The following is an 11,759-nucleotide window of genomic DNA, read 5'->3' on the forward strand; positions in this document are numbered from 1 at the left end:
CTTTGCAAGTCCTGGTTTTAAGTGACTGATAGCATCATACTACAGAGAAATCTTTTGACTAGAAGATTGCCAGATCACTTTGTCTCAGTGTGAAGGAATGCTCTGAATTTTTGCGGCATTATTTGATACAGCTTAGCTAAAGTAACATTTGGGGGAAGCCCAGTTTACCGATTTCATGAACATGGATATGAATTCTTTTTTCACCTGCTCAGAGTGAAGCAGGTGGTGTGAGCATCTAAAAAGTTGTTTCTATTCCTGAAACTAACACAGCATTGTGAATCAACTATACTTCAACTTAAAAAAAGAAAAGGTTGTTCCTGATCTTCAGAAGACAGACATTTGATTTGAGCAAAACTTTAGATTGTACAATGTGAAGTAATTTTCAATATCTCAGTTATTCAGATGTTTATAAATAGCCAATATTTTAATTTTTATTGTATGTGTGTATATGTATATATGATACAATTATATACGATTTTTTTTATACTGAGAGAAGTGTGATGTCACAGTCTGGAGAGAAGCAACCATGCCAGAAATGTGAGGTTCTGGAATGTTTGAACTCTGCCATTATTCATGCATGAAGGTGAAGTTACCAGCTCACCCTGTCAGCATGACATAAACTCTGAGTTATTTTTCTGTGTAATCAATAACGGTTCCCCCGATCATAAAAGTTCACGATAAAAAATTGGGAAAATAAAAAGGTGAAGAAGAAAATAATTTACTCATAATTCTACCCCTCAGAGATGAGCACTTTGGAGTTTGGACATGTTTTACCCTCTGTGTGTATGTACTCACAGGCATTCGTTGTGCTTTTTGTAACAAGATAGTATTATATGCTTTATTTTTGTACCATTTAAGTTTAATATATCATGTACATATTCCCACGTCATAAAATATTCTCCCAAAACTTTAAAATCCATCATGACCCAAATTTACTAAAGCGATACCCAATTTTTGGAAATGGAAGCTATATTTTTGCTCTTGTAAAATAACATCGCAATGAGTATCTTTGAATATTTTTTGTAAAGCTCTGATTGCTTCCTTGTGATAAATTCCCAGACCTGTAATTAGTGGGTTAAGGAGTAGGGGGAGTTTTTCTAGTATTGGCATAGAATTCTCTGGACCCCTTCTAGTGGTAGGGCTTTTTGATGCGGGATGGCTAGAGGGGAAGGAGGCTGCCTTCCTTTCAGCGGTAGCTACCCAATAATCTCCAAATCTACCCCTGGGGTAGAGCCTAACACCCTGTTCTGATAGACTAGCTTTTCCTTCTAATCGTTTTCATGGAGCGGGGTACTTGTGGTTAAAAATCTTGCTTTTTAAATTGAATCTTCAAATCATGAGTTTTTATGACTAAAGCTGCTACGTTAATGAAAAAAAATGATAACATTATATACAAAAACTGTTTGAATATTTGAAAGGAGAACACACATTTTGAGGTTGTTCCCCTTTTGACATTTTCTCGAAGCCAGAAAATCCAAGCCCATAGAGGAGATGACAGTTTCCTTTTGGGATAATCTTAACAGCACTTACAAGGAGACCAGGCACACTGGCCTTAGAAGACTTTTATGAGCCCTAACTCCTCCCACCTTTAACCCAGAATATATATAAATATTATGTAGAGAAGAGATCTGGATTTTCTTTCTTTGTGTGTGTATGTTCCAAATAAACTGCTCACACATTTCTGACAATGGTCTTGGGCTTAAAAACGCACAAATTGCCTAAAGAATAACGTTGACTAACATTGGTGGAAATTTGGCTTTAATCTGGGTTGTGCTCTAGGTTCTTTATTTATCGATTTTATTCGTCGAAACAGTCTCCCCCCTCCCTCAGTGTTTATTTGACAGATGAGAAGACTGATCCTCAGAGAAAAGACTTTCCTCAAATCTGAGATTATGTGAAGAGCTAGATCTGTCCAGTTCCAAGTCTATATTCACTATAGCATGCTGCCTTCTCAGGGTTCTGATATAGTTTCTTGTTCCAAACCAAGTGATTTCTCTGCTTCCCTGCCACCGTTTCAATTATTAATTCACTCATTTATTTAGTGCATAACTGAGCAAATGCCCTGAGTTAAGATACTAGGAATAGAAAAATGACCAGAAAGCCATTATCTTTGAGAGGAAGACCTGGAAATGAGCAATGTTCCAATTGGGATGGGTATTAGAAAGGGTTGTGAAATGTTATAGAGTATCTGACCTTGACCCTGGGGCGAATGGCCTTGCAGCCTACTCCTGTGGATTTTTAGTCATTTCTCTAACGTTCTCTTATAGTCCAGTTCACTCTCACACCTGTACACACTCTTGCATATCCTCAAACACGCCCTCATACAACTCACTCAGGTTTGAATGTTCTCGAAAAGGTGAGTTGCAATTTAAATATAGCCAAATGGTTTTTATTTATGCTAGAAGCAAAACTATACCTGTTGTCTTATTATAAATATTGTCAGTCAATAAGTCACTTGAAGGACTCACAGATTGTAAAATATCCTTAGATTACATACTGTGAACTCGCCAATCAGGAACCTTCTACCGAACATCAGATATGTGAAAACACTGTGTAAGTCGGGGTAGAAGCTTCCAAGTGATAATAATGATGTAAGAATGATTTCTGCCACCAGGCAGTACACAAGTTCCAAACAGACAGCATGTGCTGAAGGAGACTGGAGGAGATGGAGACGGCTTCCAGAAAGGGTGATCAAGGGGCAGGTGTGGGTGTGCTGCTTGTTCCTCCCTCTCTTGTGACTGTGGATAAGTGAGTATGGGCATCATGGACTGAGCAGGGTATGGTTGCCAGGGCCGCAGACCCATCAGGATTGAGCTGCTGAGTCACACCACCAGGTAAGCCACCAAGACTGGCACAGGTAGTATCTGAGAGCAAGGGATTTAGAATGGAGAGTGGAGGAGGGAGAAGGTGACTGGGACTGCAGTTCATCCCACTAAGCTCCCTCTTCTGTCTCCCCCAGCAAGAGAGGTTCCCGTGGAGGAGCTGCGCCCTGTACCTGAGTCTCCAGAGAACCGCATCCCTGTGGCACGAGCGGTGGACCGCGGCAGACAGGGAGCCAGGGAGCCAGGGAGATGCACGACTGGCTGCCTTGCATCCCTGCACCTCTGGACTCTGTAAGGTTAGAGGAACTGATTTCCAAAGTGGGTGCTCTCTTTCCAGGAGACTTAGCGAGGGTTGCACTGGGCTACAAGCCATTGCTCTTGCCGGGCATTTGGAGCTCCTTGTGTCCAGGGATCCGCAGCTGAGAAGAGTCCCTATCTTAGCAGGGTAACTGACCTTGATCTGCAGGGGGAGCAGGACTGCTGTTACAAACTGGGGACAGAGAGGAACACCTGCGGGACTCAGGTCATCACTTGGGTACCTCCAGGTACTCCCTTGTTTTCAGCATCCTCTCAGGAATACATTTTCTAAAAGCTCTTCCCATGATTCTGTGACCAGATAGGGTTGAAAATTGCTCAGTGAATCTCTTTTCTCATTCTATTTACTTTCTAAGGTAACTCTCATTGTATACATAGGAGACAGATAATAAGTGTGGTCATTCATAAACAGGAGAGATTCAAGATACACCTTAGACAATAAAATCTCCAATCCTTTATTTAACCTGGAGAATAACAGAGAACACATAAAAAACACAGTAAATAAAAGTACAGGAGAAGGTCATGTAATTTTTCATCTTCTTATACCCTCAGGCTTGTATTTTTTCCGTTTTTCTTCTCATACTTACTTTTAACAAAATAGCTATTGTTTTCTTTGTTATGATAAACTTGCCTCAACTTTTTTCTTTTGAAAATTATTTATGTTCCAAATTTTTAGACATAAACTGTCTTCTAGGATTACAAAAATATAGCCCTATTAAGATTTTTGTCTCTTGAGAGATTTCTGTATATTATGTGAATGGTCATTCTCACGAAGATTTGATATTTTGTTTTCCTCTGTTAAAGAAGGCTAGAATCATCTATATATTCCTCTTTTCTTCCTGTCACTGTACCCTCACATTGGGTCTTTGGCTTGTGGAATAAGATCTGCCTAGATAGGGGAAATTCAAGTAGAACCCTGTGAAAATACCTCTCAATCCCTGGACAAGATAGAACATAAAAAACGATATCACATCAAAGGGGCATGGAGAGATTAGTGCCACCCTTAAAGATATAAAGGATGCAGGGTTGGTGGTCTCCATCATATTTCCATTTAATCCACCAATATAGGCCCCAAAGAAAGTTGATGGATCCTGGAGGATGGCTGTAGACAACAGCAAGCAAGATAAGGTATCTATGATAGAACAGATTGAAATTGAGCAGGACCCTGTGGGGCCCTCCCAGGGAACAGACTTCCTGCGTCCCCTGCCTCTTGTTTGTAGAAAAGCTTTAGCCTCCTAGACCTTCCCTGAGTTCCAAAGCAAATTTAATCAGAGAAGTGAGAAAATGCAGAAACAAAAGAAAACAGTCAAGTAAGACAAAATAGTAATAGTTTAGCCATAAAACAAAGTCAAGGACCTTTAGTTCCTCCTCAAGGGCTATAGATAATATCCTGAGCCATATCCTTGGGTTGTTTTGCAGATGCTAAAACCCCACCAGGTGGAATGATGCATGATGACCACCAGGGTGTAGACTCCAGACCAGTTGGAGCCAGAACATTTATAACTGAGATTCCTGAAATACCACCTGGTTACCTCACCCCCAACCAATCAGGATGTACATGAGCTGATCACGCACCCTGCAACCATCTCCCTCACCTTGCCTTAGAAGATGTGGTACATATATACAATGAAATATTACTTAGTCATAGAAAAGAACAAAATAATGCATTTGCAGCAACATGGATGGACCTAGAGATTGTCATACTGAGTGAAGTAAGTCAGACAGAGAAAGACAAACATCATATGATATCGCTTATATGTGGAATCTAAAAAAAAATGGTACAAATGAACTTATTTACAAAACAGAAATAGAGTCACAAATGTAGAAAACAAACTTATGATTAACGGGGGGGAAATGGGGAGAGGGATAAATTGGGAGATTGAGATTGACATGTAAAATAGATAACCAACAAGGACCTACTGTATAGCACAGGGAACTCTACTCAGTACTCTGTAATGACCTATATGGGAAAAGAATCTAAAAAAGAGTGTATATATGCATGTGTATAACTGATTCACTTTGCTGTACACCTGAAACTAACACAACATTGTAAATCAGCTATACCCCAATACAATTTTTTTAAAAAAGTAAATGTATAAAAACTCTTCCTTGAAAGCCATTGGGGAATTTGGGCCTTTTGAGCATGAGCTGCTCATTCTTCTTGCTTGGTCTTGCAATAAACTCTGTACTTTCCTTCATCACAACCCAGTGTCAGTAGATTGACTTTGCCGCATGTTGGGTGAGCAGATCCAAGTTTGCTTTGGTAACAAGATTAATAAGACCTCAGCATTGGCAAACACATTGTTTTAAAGCCCAGTTGGAAAAGATCAGAAACAATTTTCATTCACATGGAAAAGACAAGAACACATCGTTATAGTTTAGTCCCAAGGCAATGTCAACCTTCTTGCTCTCTGTCATAATATAGTCAGAAGAAATATCCCCTGCTTTGAGGTCTGTGATTGGCTGAATAATGTCCCTCTTCCCCCAGATATCCATGTCCTAATCCTCGAACCTGAGAATATGTTACATTACGTGGCAAAAGGGACTTTGTAGATGTGATTAAGTTAAAGATTTGAGATGGGAAGATTAGACCGGATTATCTGAAGAGGTCCTATGAAATCACAAGGGTCTTGGAAGGAGGGAGGCAGGAAAGTCAGAGTCAAAGAAGGCAATATAATGATGGGAGGAGACAAAGAGACGAGGGAAAGATTTGCAGATGCTGCTCCACTCGCCATCAGGAGAGTTAAGGACCATGAGCTAAGGAATGCAGCAGAAGCTGGAAAAGGCGAGGAAATGGATTCTTTCCTAGAGCCTCCAGAAACAACATAGTTCTGCTGGCTCTTGATTTTTGGCCATATGACCTCCAGAACTGTAGGATAATGAATATGTGTAGTTTTAAGCCACTAAGTTTATGGTAATTTGCTATGGCATCAATAGGAAACAACGATTTCCCAGAGAACATCAGAGTGATGGTAGGAGGTAGGGTGGTTTCCAGAACTGGTGAATTCAACAGCTTAATAACATACTCATGGTTCTAAATTATTTATAAATTTTCTCTTTGACACCCTCAGTGTGCTTTTTGCTTTTGTTTTCAGGCCAGTCTTTTTTTACAGCGACAAGATTGCTGCTTTGGTTCCAAGCATCACATCTCACACCTCACTATTCAGTCAGGAAAGGAGAATGATCTTTGTGTTTATTTTTCAGGTGTAAAGGACACTTTCTCATAATAGCAGAATACTTTTTGACCTGTATATGCACCACTTTTTTTTTTTAAACATCTTTATTGGAGTATAATTGCTTTACAATGGTGTGTTAGTTTCTGCTTTATAACAAAGTGAATCAGTTATACATACACATATGTTCCCATATCTCTTCCCTCTTGCATCTCCCTCCCTCCCAATCCTCCCTATCACACCCCTCTAGGTGGTCACAAAGCACCGAGCTGATCTCCCTGTGCTATGCGGCTACTTCCCACTAGCTATCTATTTTACATTTGGTAGTGTATATATGTCTATGCCACTCTCTCACCCTGTCACATCTTACCCCTCCCCCTCCCCATATCCTCAAGTCCATTCTCTAGTAGGTCTGTGTCTTTATTCCCGTCTTGCCACTAGGTTCTTCATGACCTTTATTTTCCCTTAGATTCCATATATATGTGTTAGCATACTGTGTTTGCTTTTCTCTTTCTGACTTACTTCACTCTGTATGACAGACTCTAGGTCTATCCACCTCACTACAAACACCTACATTTCATTTCTTTTTATGGCTGAGTAATATTCCATTGTATATATGTGCCACATCTTCTTTATCCATTCATCCGATGATGGACACTTAGGTTGCTTCCATGTCCTAGCTACTGTAAATAGAGCTGCAATGAACATTTTGGTACATGACTCTTTTTGAATTATGGTTTTCTCAGGGTATATGCCCAGTAGTGGGATTGCTGGGTCATATGGTAGTTCTATTTTTAGTTTTTTAAGGAACCTCCATACTGTTCTCCATAGTGGCTGTATCAATTTACATTCCCACCAACAGTGCAAGAGTGTTCCCTTTCCTCCACACCCTCTCCAGCATTTATTGTTTCTAGATTTTTTGATGATGGCCATTATGACCGGTGTGAGATGATATCTCATTGTAGTTTTGATTTGCATTTCTCTAATGATTAATGATGTTGAGCATTCTTTCATGTGTCTGTTGGCAATCTGTATATGTTCTTTGGAGAAATGTCTATTTAGGTCTTCTGCCCATTTTTGGATTGGGTTGTTTGTTTTTTTGTTATTGAGCTGCATGAGCTGCTTGTAAATCTTGGAGATTAATCCTTTGTCAGTTGCTTCATTTGAAAATATTTTCTCCCATTCTGAGGGTTGTCTTTTGGTCTTGTTTATGGTTTCCTTTGCTGTGCAAAAGCTTTTAAGTTTCGTTAGGTCCCATTTGTTTATTTGTGTTTTTATTTCCATCTCTAGGAGCTGGGTCAAAAAGAATCTTGCTGTGATGTATGTCATAGAGTGTTCTGCCTATGTTTTCCTCTAAGAGGTTACTTAGGTCTTTAATCCATTTTGAGTTTATTTTTGTGTTTGGTGTCAGGGAGTGTTCTAATTTCATACTTTTACATGTACCTGTCCAATTTTCCCAGCACCACTTATTGAAGAGGCTATCTTTTCTCCACTGTATATGCTTGCCTCCTTTATCAAAGATAAGGTGACCATATGTGCGTGGGTTTATCTCTGGGCTTTCTATCCTGTTCCATTGATCTATATTTCTGTTTTTGTGCCAGTACCATACTGTCTTGATGACTGTAGCTTTGTAGTATAGTGTGAAGTCTGGGAGCCTGATTCCTCCAGCTCCGTTTTTCGTTCTCAAGATTGCTTTGGCTATTCGGGGTCTTTTGTGTTTCCATACAAATTGTGAAATTTTTTGTTCTAGTTCTGTGAAAAATGCCAGTGGTAGTTTGATAGGGATTGCACTGAATCTGTAGATTGCTTTGGGTAGTGTAGTCATTTTCACAATGTTGATTCTTCCAATCCAAGAACATGGTATATCTCTCCATCTATTTGTATCATCTTTAATTTCTTTCACCAGTGTCTTATAATTTTCTGCATACAGGTCTTTTGTCTCCTCAGGTAGGTTTATTCCTAGATATTTTATTCTTTTTGTTGCAATGGTAAATGGGAGTGTTTTCTTAATTTCACTTTCAGATTTTTCGTCATTAGTGTATAGAAATGCAAGAGATTTCTGTGCATTAATTTTGTATCCTGCTACTTTACGAAATTCATTGATTAGCTTTAGTAGTTTTCTGGTAGCATCTTTAGGATTCTCTATGTATAGTATCATGTCATCTGCAAACAGTGACAGCTTTACTTCTTTTTTTCCGAGTTGGATTCCTTTTATTTCTTTTTCTTCTCTGATTGCTGTAACTAAAACTTCCAAAACTATGTTGAATAATAGTGGTGAGAGTGGGCAACCTTGTCTTGTTCCTGATCTTAGTGGAAATGGTTTCAGTTTTTCACCATTGAGGACAATGTTGGCTGTGGGTTTGTCATATATGGCCTTTATTATGTTGAGGAAAGTTCCCTCTATGCCTACTTTCTGCAGGGCTTTAATCATAAATGGGTGTTGAATTTTGTCGAAAGCTTTCTCTGCATCTATTGAGATGATCATATGGTTTTTCTCCTTCAGTTTGTTAATATGATGTATCACGTTGATTGATTTGCATATATTGAAGAATCCTTGCATTCCTGGGATAAACCCCACTTGATCATGGTGTATGATCCTTTTAATGTGCTGTTGGATTCTGTTTGCTAGTATTTTGTTGAGGATTTTTGCATCTATGTTCATCAGTTATATTGGCCTGTAGTTTTCTTTCTTTGTGACATCTTTGTCTGGTTTTGGTATCAGGGTGATGGTGGCCTCGTAGAATGAGTTGGGGAGTGTTCCTCCCTCTGCAATATTTTGGAAGAGTTTGAGAAGGATAGGTGTTAGCTCTTCTCTAAATGTTTGATAGAATTCGCCTGTGAAGCCATCTGGTCCTGGGCTTTTGTTTGTTGGAAGGTTTTTAATCACAGTTTCAATTTCAGTGCTTGTGATTGGTCTGTTTATATTTTCTATTTCTTCCTGGTTCAGTCTCAGAAGGTTGTGCTTTTCTAAGAATCTGTCCATCGCTTCCAGGTTGTCCATTTTATTGGCATAGAGTTGCTTGTAGTGATCTCTCATGATCGTTTGTATTTCTGCAGTGTCAGTGGTTACTTCTCTTTTTTCATTTCTAACTCTATTGATTTGAGTCTTCTCCCTTTTTCTCTCGATGAGTCTGGCTAATGGTTTATCAATTTTGTTTATCTTCTCAAAGAATCGCTTTTAGTTTTATTGATCTTCGCTATTGTCTCCTTCATTTCTTTTTCATTTATTTGTGATCTGATCTTTATGGTTTCTTTCCTTCTGCTAGCTTTGGGGTTTTTTTGTTCTTCTTTCTCTAATTGCTTTAGGTGCAAGGTTAGGTTGTTTATTCGAGATGTTTCCTGTTTCTTGAGGTAGGCTTGTATTGCTATAACCTTCCCTCTTAGCACTGCTTTTGCTGCATCCCATAGGTTTTGGGTCGTCGTGTCTCCATTGTCATTTGTTTCTAGGTATTTTTTGATTTCCCCTTTGATTTCTTCAGTGATCACTTCGTTATTAAGTAGTGTATTGTGTAACCTCCATGTGTTTGTATTTTTTACAGATCTTTTCCTGTAATTGATATCTAGTCTCATAGCATTGTGGTTGGAAAAGATACCTGATAGGATTTCAATTTTCTTAAATTTACCAAGGCTTGATTTGTGACCCAAGATATGACCTATCCTGGAGAATGTTCCATGAGCACTTGAGAAAAATGTGTATTCTGTTGTTTTTGGGTGGAATGTCCTATAAATATCAATTAAGTCCATCTTGTTTAATGTATCATTTAAAGCTTGTGTTTCCTTATTTATTTTCATTTTGGATGATCTATTCATTGGTGAAAGTGGGGTGTTAAAGTCCCCTACTATGATTGTGTTGTTGTCAATTTCCCCTTTTATGGCTGTTAGTATTTGCCTTATGTATTGAGGTGCTCCTATGTTGGGTGCATAAATATTTACAATTGTTATACCTTCCTCTTGGATCGATCCCTTGATCATTATTTAGTGTCCTTCTTTGTCTCTTGTAATAGTCTTTATTTTAAAGTCTATTTTGTCTGATATGAGAATTGCTACTCCAGCTTTCTTTTGATTTCTATTTGCATGGAATATCTTTTTCCATCCCCTCACTTTCAGTCTGTATGTGTCTCTAGGTCTGAAGTGGGTCTCTTGTAGACAGCATATATATGGGTCTTGTTTTTGTATCCATTCAGCCAGTCTGTGTCTTTTGGTGGGAGCATTTAATCCATTTACATTTAAGGTAATTATCGATATATATGTCCCTATTCCCATTTTCTTAAATGTTTTGGGTTTGTTATTGTAGGTGTTTTCCTTCTCTTGTGTTTCTTGCCTAGAGAAGTTCCTTTAGCATTTGTTGTAAAGCTGGTTTGGTGGTGCTGAACTCTCTCAGCTTTTGCTTGTCTGTAAAGGTTTTAATTTCTCCATCAAATCTGAATGAGATTCTTGTTGGGTAGAGTAATCTTGGTTGTAGGTTTTTTTCCTTCATCACTTTAAGTATATCCTGCCACTCCCTTCTGGCTTGCAGAGTTTCTGCTGAAAGATCAGCTGTTAACCTTATGGGGATTCCCTTGTGTGTTATTTGTTGTTTTTCCCTTGTTGCTTTTAATATGTTTTCTTTACATTTAATTTTTGATAGTTTGATTAATATGTGTCTTGGTGTGTTTCTCCTTGGATTTATCCTGTATGAGACTCTCTGTGCTTCCAGGACTTGATTAACTATTTCCTTTCCCTTATTAGGGAAGTTTTCAACTATAATCTCTTCAAATATTTTCTCAGTCCCTTTCTTTTTCTCTTCTTCTTCTGGGACCCCTATAATTCGAATGTTGGTGCGTTTAATGTTGTCCCAGAGGTCTCTGAGACTGTCCTCAGTTCTTTTCATTCTTTTTTCTTTATTCTGCTCTGCAGTAGTTATTTCCACCATTTTATCTTCCAGGTCACTTATCTGTTCTTCTGCCTCAGTTATTCTGCTATTGATCCCGTCTAGAGTATTTATTTATTGTGTTTTTCATCGTTGCTTGGTTCCTCTTTAGTTCTGCTACGTCCTTGTTAAATGTTTCTTGCATTTTGTCTATTCTATTTCCAAGATTTTGGATCATCCGTACTATCATTATTCTGAATTCTTTTTCAGGTAGACTACCTATTTCCTCTTCATTTGTTAGGTCTGGTGTGTTTTGACCCTGCTCCTTCATCTGCTGTGTGTTTTTCTGTCGTCTCATTTTGCTTATCTTACTGTGTTTGGGGTCTCCTTTTCACAGGCTGCAGGTTCGTAGTTCCCGTTGTTTTTGGTATCTGTCCCCAGTGGCTAAGGTTGGTTCAGTGGGTTGTGTAGGCTTCCTGGTGGAGGGGACTAGTGCCTGTGTTCTGGTGGATGAGGCTGGATCTTGTCTTTCTGGTGGGCACGTCCACGTCTGGTGGTGTGTTTTGGGGTGTTTGTGGCCTTATTATGATTTTAGGCAGC

Source organism: Balaenoptera physalus, assembly GCF_965194825.1.
Source record: "Balaenoptera physalus genome assembly, chromosome: 6".
Taxonomy (NCBI): Eukaryota; Metazoa; Chordata; class Mammalia; order Artiodactyla; family Balaenopteridae; genus Balaenoptera; species Balaenoptera physalus.